At 43.3% G+C, this 11945-nt stretch overlaps 1 pseudogene; it reads left to right on the top strand.

The window, feature by feature from the left end:
- Positions 1 to 258: 258 nt before the first annotated feature.
- LOC105745184 (putative E3 ubiquitin-protein ligase UBR7 pseudogene) lies at positions 259 to 1438 on the top strand (annotated as a pseudogene).
- Positions 1439 to 11945: the final 10507 nt, after the last annotated feature.

Here is an 11945-nt window from a genome sequence, read left to right as displayed (position 1 = left end):
TTCTCTTCCCTCCCTGCTTGAATAAATTACTGGCCTAACTCACCCGGCGTGCTCTTGAAATTCATTTCTACAGCGTAGCCAAGAACCTAAATAAAACCTGTTAACAGTGTAAGAAATGAAGAATACTTTAGTTTTCACATAAAGGAAGAAAATATTAATTAATGTAACTGGGCAGCCTACTGCCTCAGTCTCCCACTCCCGGGTTAAGCAGGAACAAAGGAAACCAGCTGAAGCCAGTGCTATGGGCAATAAAAAAAGATGCCCAAGAAAGAGCTAAGTCAATACCAATTCAGCACTAAATTCTATTCCTTATTTGGCAAAGGGGAGCAGGTAAAGACTAAAATGGTTGGAATGTGATGGGGGAAGCAGTTAATTACAAACTTTTGGGCGGGAAAGTTAGATCTTCTCGGATAGGCTGTAACCTCTGATGTATCCAATCCATGAGAAACAGAGGAAGGGCTTGCGTGCTGGGCTTAGGGGTATAAATTGTGCCATTTTTCTTTGTTTGGGGCGCCAGCCACATTTTCTGGTTGTGCGCCCCTTCTTGCAAGATTAAAAATAATTTTTTTCTTTTCCACAATCGGGTAAGCCTTATTTTCTTTCAGAAGATTTTGTTCTTACAACGGTACTCCTTGGGAGATGAGGTCCAGATAAAGCTACTTCATTCAGAGGTCCCTTCTCTGCCATCACCAACTCTCAAAAAACAGGGATGTGGGGAAGGAGCCCACCAAGCTGAGAGTGGGGACTTCCCAGAGATGGTTGCCAGCCTTCTTGGGAACACTGCTCCTTCTTCTGGACTTATGCTGCACAATTGGCCGTGACCAAAATATCTGCTGAGGATGATGGGTGTGTTCTGAATGTTGATGGAATGGGTTATTAGGAAGTGATCAAAACTGAAAATGGGGATCATCAGGATGGTATCCTAAAGAGAATATTCCAGAAAATGGAAAAGATGCTGAGCAGACTAATGAACCACGCACCAACTCTAGTTCCAGATCTGATCTGCAGACAGCATTTAAGAATCAGAATCACAATCTGGCTGCAAACTTCAGGCACTCAAAGCTAAGCAATTTATTAAGAAAGACCCTGCCAACTATTGGCCCCTGAACTGGCGTAGCAAGTTGGGTTCTTGCAAAGATGGTGTGAAGATGTTTGGAGATCTAGATGTCCTGTTCCTGACAGATGAAAATGACCATCCTGGCTTATGGAAACAAAGGCAAGACTGATCAGGTGACTGATAAGAGAGACCCTTTAATGGATACCCTTAACAGTAGCAAGTGGAGCTTATTTCTGAATACAGTGAGTTTAAGGCTGAGCTTAAAGACTATCTCCAGAGATTCGCTGATGAAGGAACTGTTGTTAAGACGCTCAGCAGTTCTCTGAGGAATTTCAGTCAAAAAAGAGAAGAGTGGATGGGATGCAGTATCATTGCAGCTAGAATGGAGTATGAGCCTTCTCTTTCAGGCCAGTGAAATAAAAGAGGCATATTACACATTTGCTTCCTTTCCCATCCTCCTGTTTTTGAAAGCCTCTTCCTCCAGCTTTGCTTTTCCTTCATTCTCAACAGTAGCTACACGTGGTTGCTAATTTCACAACCAGTTTTCTTCCTTATGACTCAGCTAATGCACATATTCCACAAACTTCAGTTCCACCCCAATATACCCGAAGGTTATTTGCATTTAAGAAGTCTGATTTGACTTTGAGGAATTAAATTGGTTTCTTTTTGACTCCCTACAGTGTCTACTATGCCACAGAGCCGTCGTATTTCAGGACCTGCCCTTCTTGTCACCTAGAACCCCTGTGGGTTCTCTCACCCCATAATTGTGTAAGGAACAGAGATTAGTTTAGTTTTCACATAAAGGAAGTAAATATTAATTAATGTAACCTGGCAGCCTACCACCTCAGTCTCCCACTACTGGGTTAAGCGGGAACAAAGGAAACCAGCTTAAGCCAGTCCTATAGGCAGTAAAAAAGATGCCCAAGAAAGAGCTAAGTCAATACCAATTCAGCACTAAATTCGACTCCTTATTTGGCAAAAAGGAGCAGGTAAAAACTAAAGCGGTTGAAATGTGATGGGGGAATTGGTTAATCAAACACTTTTGCGCAGGAAAGTTAGACCTTCTTGGTTAGGCAGTAACCTCTGAAGCATTCAGTCTATGGAGAAACAGTGGAAGGGCTTGTGTGCTAGGCTTAGGGGTATAAATCGTGTCATTTTTCTTTGGTCAGTGCGCCAGCCACATTTCCTGGTTGTGCCCCTTCTGGCAAGATTGAGAATAGATTCTTTTCTTTTCCACAATGGGGTGAGCCTTATTTTCTTCCAGAAGGTTTCTTTCTTACAATTGTGGTTCCTTGGGTCAAAGCTTCCTCAAGCTTGGTCGGCCCCTTCTCACACACTTCCCTGTTTTTTGAGGGTTGGTGATGACTGAGAAGGGACCTCTGAATGAAGTAGTTTTATCTGGATCTCACCTCCCAAGTGGCCAAGCTGATGGGTGTCTGACCTGGATATATGTCACAGGCAGGGAAATGGGATGATGGCAGAGTTGAGGAAGCAATCTTTGTTAGGAATTTTACTAGTAAATTTAAAGTGACATTTTCATTCACAATTCTACTGGCACTAGAATTTTAGAATTTCAGTACTGTAATGCTCATAGGGATTCCTGGAGGAAATTGGCCAAAGTACTAGTCCCTTTTGGCTGCCTAGTGAAAAAGACCAGGAACTACCCGGGTAAAACCTTTTTTTAATTATTATTTTTTTGTCTTTATTTTTTTTAATATTACATTAAAAAAATATGAGGTCCCCATATAGCCCCCACCTCCCTCACCCCCCTCCTTCCCCCATAGCAACAATCTCCTCCATCATCATGAGACATTCATTGCATTTGGTGAATACATCTCTGAGCACCGCTGTACCTCATGGTCAATGGTCCACATCATAGCCCACTCTCTCCCACGTTCCATCCAGTGGGCCATGGGAGGACATACAATGTCCGGTAACTGTCCCTGCAGCATAATCCAGGACAACTCCAAGTCCTGAAAATGCCTCCACATCTCATCTCTTCCTCCCATTCCCCACACCCAGCAGCCACCATGGCCACTTTATCCACACCAATGCCACATTTTCTTCGATACTAATCACAATAGTTCATGAATAGAATATCAGTCAGTCCACTCTAATCCTTACTGTATTCCTCCTTCCTGTGGACCTTGGGTTGGTTGTGTCCACTCCACATCTATGTCAAGAGGGGGCTTAGATTCCACATGGATGCTGGATGCAATCCTCCTGCTTTCAGTTGTAGGCACTCTAGGTTCCATGGTGTGGTGGTTGACCTTCTTCACTTCCATGTTAGCTGAGTGGGGTAAGTCCAATAAACCAGAGTGTAGGCGCTGAAGTCTGTTGATGCCTGGCCATCGTATGGTCAGTCCAGAGATTCCGATCCCCTGGCTATATATTAAACCCCAGCACCTGTAAAACCTTGATCGTTCACAGAGTCCTTTGGATTTCTTTATGTTATCAAGGATAATATTCATAATATTCATAAGCGTATATTAAAAACAGACCTATTTTGTTATTGTATTGTTATAAAAATGTTATTAGAACCCCAATAAATTATTCCTTCTCTTAAAACTGTACTTACGAAAACCATACTGACTTGGCTTGAGTGAGCAGGGTAGCACTTGCCCTGTTTTGGAAGAGGCAGGGTCTGGGAGAGATTCCAAACAACGCCCTGGGGTGCATGTATGATGAGTTTTACATACATACGTTTTATGTCCACAGCTGGTTCCTTCATGACTGAAATCTTCTTTTGAAGATCCCCATGGAATGTTGTATAAAACCCCGTATTTAAGGGGTAGTCCTGTCGGTTTGGTGTGAAATCTCCTTAACGCCCCACTGTCTAACATGGAAACCTCTTTTGAACCTTCAGATGCTCTTTCCCTCTGGTGGAATGGAGTCTTTCCTGACAATAGATGGCACGTTTTGAGGTAAACAACTACAAGCATTTTCAGCTTTGGGGCCACACGTGTTTGCACTATTCCTTTGTGTGCCTGGCACTCACCACATATATGAGGGCCCACCTGTCCCTGGACAAGATGAACCTGGCCTACAAAAAGCCACAGTCTCCAAGAAATGGTACAGCCCATTTCTTTCTGCACTAAACCTCCTAATTACAGATAATACAGATCCTCATGGAGTTGTGTGGAGCCAGTCCTGTGGCTGCAGGAAGTACTTGTGTGTCTCAAGCTGACCTTGTAGAGAAATCTTGGTTAAAAAGTTCAGGGTGTTTGAGATTATTTAAAATCAACAGCAAAATTTTTGAACTCCTTCTACAAGGTTGCACTATTGGTGTATCATTGTGACCTAAATGTTTGTACCTTTTCAAATGGTGATTTAGCTACCAGAACATTCTTTACTTCCTTCCACAGGTCAGGACCGAGTTTGATAGGTGATGCATGACTGTGCAGCACATAATTGCAGATCACCCTGCTGCTGAAGTGCTTGTTTTATGAAAGGTACTATTCTTTCATTACGGTAACCAGAAAACCTCTTTCTTACCTGTTGTTCATAACCAGTTTTATTATTGACTATACTGGAGTGTCTCTTCTTGTAAAGGCTGATTTTGGCCTGATGAGGTGGTTGATACTAATGCAAGTTTTATGCAAAACAGGAATATGATATTAGTTGCTTTTAAGGAATTCTGCCACTGTATGAGTATTTTTTGAAATTGTTACTGGACTTATAATTACATATTCAACTCCAATCTGGTTTCTGTAAAATTTTAAATAAAACCAATTTAAAAAAAAACTATTTTGTAATTTGTCCGGTATTTGTATCACTGCTCCAGATCTTTTTTGGTTATTATTTGCATGGAATATGTTTTTCTAACTTTCACCCAGTTGTGTCCATAACCTGAGGTGAGTCTCCTGTGGACAGCGTATAGATAGCTCATACTTATTTTTATCTATTCTGTCAGTCTGTGTCTTTGGGTTGGGGGATTCAATCCATTAACATTTAATGTTATTACTGTAAAGGCATTACTTACACTGTCCATTTTATCTTTTCGCTTTCCATTGTCACATCTTAATATTGTCTTTTTACTCTTTAATTAATCTTCCTAATAATCTTTATTTTTACACTTGTCTCCAAGTCTCTAGTCTGGTCTTTTCCTTTCAGGCTGCAGCACTCCCTTCAGTATCTTTTATAGATATGGTCTTTGGGTAATATACTCTCTCAGTTTTTGTTTGTCTGTGAAGACTTAAAATTCACCTTCATTTTTAAAAAAAGATTTATTTATTTATTTATTTCTCTCCCCTTCCCCCCCCACCCCAGTTGTCTGTTCTCTGTGTCTATTTGCTGCATCTTCTTCTTTGTCCGCTTCTGTTGTTGTCAGAGGCACGGGAATCTGTGTTTCTTTTGTTGCATCATCTTCTTGTGTCAGCTCTCCGTGTGTGTGGTGCCATTCCTGGGCAGGCTGCACTTTCTTTTGTGCTGGGTGGATCTCCTTACAGGGTGCACTCCTTACGCGTGGGGCTCCCCTACACGGGGGACGCCCCTGTGCGCATCAGCACTGCACATGGGCCAGCTCCACATGGGTCAAGGAGGCCCAGGGCTTGAACCGTGGGCCTCCCATGTGGTAGATGGATGCCCTAATCACTGGGCCAAGTCCACTTCCCTCACCTTCATTTTCGAAGGGCAGTTTTGCTGGATATAGAATTCTTGGCTGACAGTGTTCTCTTTCAGTACCTTAACTATATCATACCAATTTTTTCTTGCCTCCATGGTTTCTGATGCAAGGTTGGCACTTAGTCTTACTGAGATTAATTTGTATGTGATACTTTGTTTTTCTCTTGCTGCTTTCAGAATCCTCTCTATCTCTGTTCTTTGTCATTCTGAATAGTAGGTGTCTGAGAGAATGTCTGTTTGGATTTATTCTCTTTGGGGCACATTGTCCTTCTTGGTTATTGATGTGTCATTCACAAGCATTTGGGAGCTTTTGGTCATTTTTTCCTCAAATATTCTTTCTGCCTCTTTTCCACTCTCTTCTCTTTCTGGAACACCAATAAAGTGTATGTTTGAGAGTATCTTGTTGTCATTCAATTCCCTGAGACCCTGTTCCATTTTTTCCCTTCATGTCTTTTTCTGTCCTGTCTTTTCCAGTTCAGATGTTCTGTCCTTGATTTCACTAATTGTCCTTATTTTTTAAAAGATTTATTTATTTCTCTCCCCTTCTCCCCACCCCCCCCCCACTTGTCTGTTCTCTGTGTCCATTCACTGTGTGTTCTTCTTTGTCTGCTTCTGTTGTTGTCAGTGGCACGGGAATCTGTGTTTCCCTTTGATGCGTCATTCCGCTGTGTCAGCTCTCCATGTGTGCAGCGCCATTCCTGGGCAGGCTGAACTCTCCTCCGCACTGGGTGGCTCTCCCTATGGGGCACACTCCTTGCACGTGGGGCTCCCCCACATAGGGACACCCCTGCATGGCACAACACTCCCTGTGTGCATGAGCACTGCATGTGGGCCAGCTCCACACGGGTCAAGGAAGCCTGGGGTTTGAACCGAGGACCTCCCATGTGGTAGACGGACACCCTAACCACTGGGCCAAGTCCACTTCCTTCACTAATTGTCTTTATTTTTTTTTTTTTAATTAATTTTTTTATTTTTTATTGACTTTGTAATAATATTACATTAAAAATATATATGTGAGGTCCCATTCAACCCCACCCCCCCACCCCCCCTCTCCCCCCCCCAACAACACTCGTTCCCATCATCATGACACATCCATTGGATTTGGTAAGTACATCTTTGGGCACCTCTGCACCTCATATACATTGGTTCACATCATGGCCCATACTCTCCTCTATTCCATCATGTAGGCCCTGTGAGGATTTACAATGTCCGGTGATTACCTCTGAAGCACCATCCAGGGCAGCTCCATGTCCCGAAGACGCCTCCACCTCTCATCTCTTCCTGCCTTTCCCCATACCCTTTGTCCATTATGTCCACTTTTCCCAATCCAATGCCACCTCTTCTATGTGGACACTGGATTGGTTGTGTCCATTGCACCTTTATGTCAAGAGGAGGCTCAGATTCCACCTGGATGCTGGATGCAATCCTCCCATTTTCAGTTGTAATCACTCTAGGCTCCATGGTGTGGTGGTTGTCCTTCTTCACCTCCATCTTAGCTGAGTGTGGTAAGTCCAATAAATCAGATTGTAGGTGCTGGAGTCTGTTGAGGCTCAGGATCTGGCTATCACATTGTCAGTCCAGAGATTCAAATCCCCTAAATATATCTTAAACCCCAACATTAACTGCACCTCCAGCACATTAGCATGAAAGTCTTATGAAGGGAGATCCCATCTGAGTCCAGATTCATCACACATAAACACCATTTCCAAAGAGGGGCCATCTGCCCTGGTAGTTAACCCCATCGGCCATGACCATAACTCCCATGGGTCTCTTTAGCCCTCAAAGGAACCAATATCTGGGGGTTGTATCTGCTTTATCTGTCTCTCTGACTCTGCTCAGTTGTGCATGAGGGCAAACCTTCTGCCAGCCTCCAGACTCTTTTTTAGAAACTCGTAGCCATATAAACTCATTTCTCCTTTCCATTTCCCCCTTACTTTAGGTCAAACAGCATTTTAAAGTCATGGTATTTTATGTAGACATGGATATTCTGCTGATCCGCATTGAACCTTCCGTATAAGGTCATTTTCCAGTTGCATCATCAGTTGGTAGTTGATAGTGGTCCCTCGTTGCCAGGGAGGCTCATCCCCGGGTGTCATGTCCCACGCTGGGGGGAAGGCATTGCATTTACATGCTGAGTTTGGCTTCGAGACTGGCCACATTTGAGTAACATGAAGGCTGACAGAAGGAAATTCCCAGGCACAAAGTTGCTCTAGGCCTTGTTATTATTTTGGGTTTATCAGCTCACAAGCATAGTCATTAGTATCAGGGGCTCACTGTTGAACCCTCACTCCCTCCCGGTCCCCACCACTGTACCTGGGAGACTGTCGCTGCTCCCCTAGGGACCACGACAGAGCACCACTGGCCAGGAACCCAGTACCCCCCCTACTGTGGTTTTTAATTGTTGCCACTATGAGTATATCCAAACATTACCATGCACCCTGGACATATGTTCTGTACAGCTCCCTGTCAGTCATATATCATCTGTCATTGGTATCCCATACCAGTATCCCTCCATTGCCATTGTTGAAACACTCTGTGATCCAGAACTCCCCGAAATTTGAAGCCCAATATAATGTCATGGTCCCTTACTAGGGAATGGCATATAGGGATGAGTTTAAAGGATAGATAAAGAACTTGGATAAAGTTAGATAAAGAACTTAGATAAAGAATGTTGACTTGAAAAAATTCCACATCCTATTTTTTTCTTTTTTTTTTTTTTTTCCCCCCCCCCCCCTAATTATTCAGCTTTTCTTCACAGGAGTCCTAGACCACAGCAATGTATATATATAATATACAGCACTCCCACACATCCACCAGAAAACCTTTTCCCTTCCACAGTGATACTGGCTATCACTGAGGGCACCAAGGTGGAAGGGAAAATGGACGTTAAATGTGTGGAACCAAAGTAAATGGGGGGTAAGAGAGGAGTTTCTTGAGAGTACACAAGGATGGATATAAAACATGTAATATTACACCATAACATATAGGAGATGACAGACTGATAATGTAAACCATAATGTAAAACATAGGATAACTAAAAATGTAAAGAACTGTGTATCCTAAAGTATGCACCATAATGTAAACACAGATGCCACCTTGTTAGAAAGCTAATGTCTCAGACTCTGTACATCACTTTAAGTAAATATGATATGAATAGGGCGTAAGAGTATCACTAATTGTCTTTAATCTACTCAAATCTGCTGTAATGTACCTCTAATATATTTTCCCCTTCTCTCTCCCTCCCTCTCCTGCCCTGCTGTTTTTGCTGTCTGTGTCCATTCGCTCTGTGATCTTCTGTATCTATTTCTCTTTTTTTGTCTCCTCTTCTTGTTTTTTTCCTCCTCTAGGATTCACTGGGATTTGATCATGGGGATCTCTGATGTGGAGAGAGGTTCCCTGTCACTTGCACCATCTCATTTCCTGGTCTCTGCTGCGCTTCACCTTGACTCTCCCCTTTGTCTCTCGTTTGTTGCATCATCACCTTGTGTGTGACTCACTTGTGCAGGCACTGGCTCACTGCACAGGCACTCTGCTCACTGCATGGGCACTGGCTTGTTGAGTGGGCACTTGTGTGGGCACTTGGCTCACCATGTGGGCACTGGCTCACTGTGCAGCCACACTTTCTCTTTTTCTTCTTTTTACCAGGAGGGCCAAGGATCGAACCTGGGACCTCCCATATGGTAGGAGGAAGCCCTATCATTTGAGCCCCATCCACTTCCCTCTAATATATTTAACAAATCAAATTTTCACTGATGTCTGGGCATCTGAATACATTGGTGAATTTATTCTTATGGTCAATTTCTCTCTTTTGTCAGTGGTTTATTTCACAGACCTTCTTAGATTTTTGGTTCAATGTATTTGGAGTCTTTAAAATTGTCCTGCTATGAAAACTGGGCCAGGGACACACTAATGGGGCACAGATCTTCTCCTAGTGGTTTGGGACAATAGAGACTTAAAAGCAGTTTTTCTCTTTGCAGTTTCCCAGTTGGCCAGCAAATGGTGCACATTGGTGAATCTTTCCATGGAGGTGGGTGTCTCTTTCAGCCTCCACTTGTGTTTGTGTCTCGTCTGGCCAGAGCTGAGAATCAAAGCAGGCTCTGCTGGCCAAATTCGCTGAAGAGAAACCACTTTCTGCCCTCCGCTGCACCCACCCTCTTCCCAGGGGGGAATATGTCTGTTCTCCTCTCAGTCAGCTGCAGGGAACCCAGGGCTTACGGAGCCTCACTCCTTGTGGGTGGGGGATGGATGCCGTTCCCAGCTGCTGTGGGGGTAGCTCATGGTTGTTGTAACTCTTCCGCTCTCTGTCCCTTGCCCTCCTGTGCATTATGCAGCACTCTCCTGGTCTGTTGAATCCCAAAGAAGGTCCCTTGGACAGTGTTTTGCCCTTTCTCCATTGTTTTTGTGAGAGGTGAGCCCTGCCTGCCTACTCTGACACCAACTTCCTAGAAGTCACTGTTTACCATTTTCTTTGCTCATCATTTCCTTTTGCATTTCAAACCTTCCTTCTGGAAAAATTGTCCTTCTTAAAGATATACAACTTTTAGAATTTCCTTTAGTTTAGTCTGTTCATAGAAAACTGTATTTTTTTATTTGGTGAAACTCTTTGTTTCATTCTAATAATTGAAAGAGAAGTCTAGATTAATCGTTATCTTTTTGGCAACATATTGATGATATATTTCTGCTGTCTTCTGGCTTCCGCTGTTGCTATTGAGAAATCTGTTGTTGGCTAAATTATTGTCTTTATAGGTCATCTCTCTGTTCTATTTCTCCTTTGTGTTGGGGAATTTTACATACTCTGTCTGGATCTGGGTATTCTTTTATTTCTCTTGCTTGAAATATGTGGAACTTATTACATCTGAATACTAATATTTTTTCATAAATTATGGGAAATTCACAGCTTTAGTCTTTTTTGAGATATACCACTCTCCTGTTTTCTCATTCTGGAAATATAGAGACAAATATAACAGGTCTTACTCTGCTTTCCATGCCTTATAACTTACTTTTTTCTCCATAGCTATCTTTTCAGTTTGCTAGTTTTCTCTAATTTTGATAATTTGGCCAGGGTGGGTGTTGCTTATATTGAGTTGACTTTAATGAGGGGGAGTCCTGGCAGGCATGAGATGAGGTTTTCCTTCACAGCATAGTTATGCCTACTTTTTCCCACACAGAGGGATGCTATCACTTGGGGCCACTGAATTTCCTTAGGATTTCCCTGACTCTGTAGATGTGGTTAGATTAATTTCCAGTCCAGATCCTATGGAGAGATTGTTATTTCCACCTGCGCTGAGATGGAGCTAGACAGGTAACTTTGCAGTCTCCTTTTAAGAGCATGTATGTTTTTCCAACCCCCTTCTCACTCCTTTATGCAGGGTCTCGCTTCCCCTGCCCACACTGCACATACCCAAGGTCTGGCCTCTCACTCCCTTTTGTGAGGTTACTGGTATCAGGATTTGACCCCAAGGCAGCTTAAGGGTCCACATTATGTTCTGCTGCTTGCAACTGGTTTGCTGTTATTGTGGGGTGAGGTGCGGGGGGAGGGGGGGAATCCTCTTGGTCATTTCCCTGACTTCCTATGATCTTAACAAGGCATTTAAAAGTATATTTGCATGTAAATGCATTACCTTCCTCCCAATGTGGGGCATGACTCAGGGATGAGTCTCCCTGGTGCCAAGAGATTACTACCAATCACTAACTGGTGATGCAACTAGAAAGAGATCGTGAATAAAAGGGTCAACTCAGACCAGCAGAATATCTCAGCCTATATGTAGGATCATGTGTTAAAAACTGCTTTTAGACCTTGAATAAAAGTGGGAAATGGCAAAGACAAAAGAGTTTATATGGCTAAGAGTCTTCAGAAAAGAGTTGGGAGGTCATCAGAGGGGTTGCGCTTATGCACACCTCAGCAGGACCCCAGAGACAGCCAAATGGATACAACCCCAGGTACTGGTTCTCCTGAAGGCTACAGAGACCCACAGGTTCTATGATCATGACAGATGGCTCTGGAGTTCAGTGCTGTGTCAATGGGCTCTACTTTGGAATTTGTGTGCCTGAGTGTGATAGAGTTGGACTCAGATGTGACCTTTCTACACATGCCTCTCCTGTCACTTTTAATGAACCTGTGGTTGGTGCCAGGTTGGTGTATATTCTGGGCTGGCCATGTGCCAGCTGGACCCTGAGCCTCAGCAGAGTTGCAACTCCTTCTCTCCAGTTTGTTGGACTTACCCAAGTCAGCTAACAGGGAGGTGAAGATAGTCAACCATCACAC

This window comes from Dasypus novemcinctus, chromosome 22 (assembly GCF_030445035.2).
Source record: "Dasypus novemcinctus isolate mDasNov1 chromosome 22, mDasNov1.1.hap2, whole genome shotgun sequence".
In the NCBI taxonomy this organism is placed as follows: domain Eukaryota; kingdom Metazoa; phylum Chordata; class Mammalia; order Cingulata; family Dasypodidae; genus Dasypus; species Dasypus novemcinctus.
This window is presented reverse-complemented; position numbering and strand designations above follow the sequence as displayed.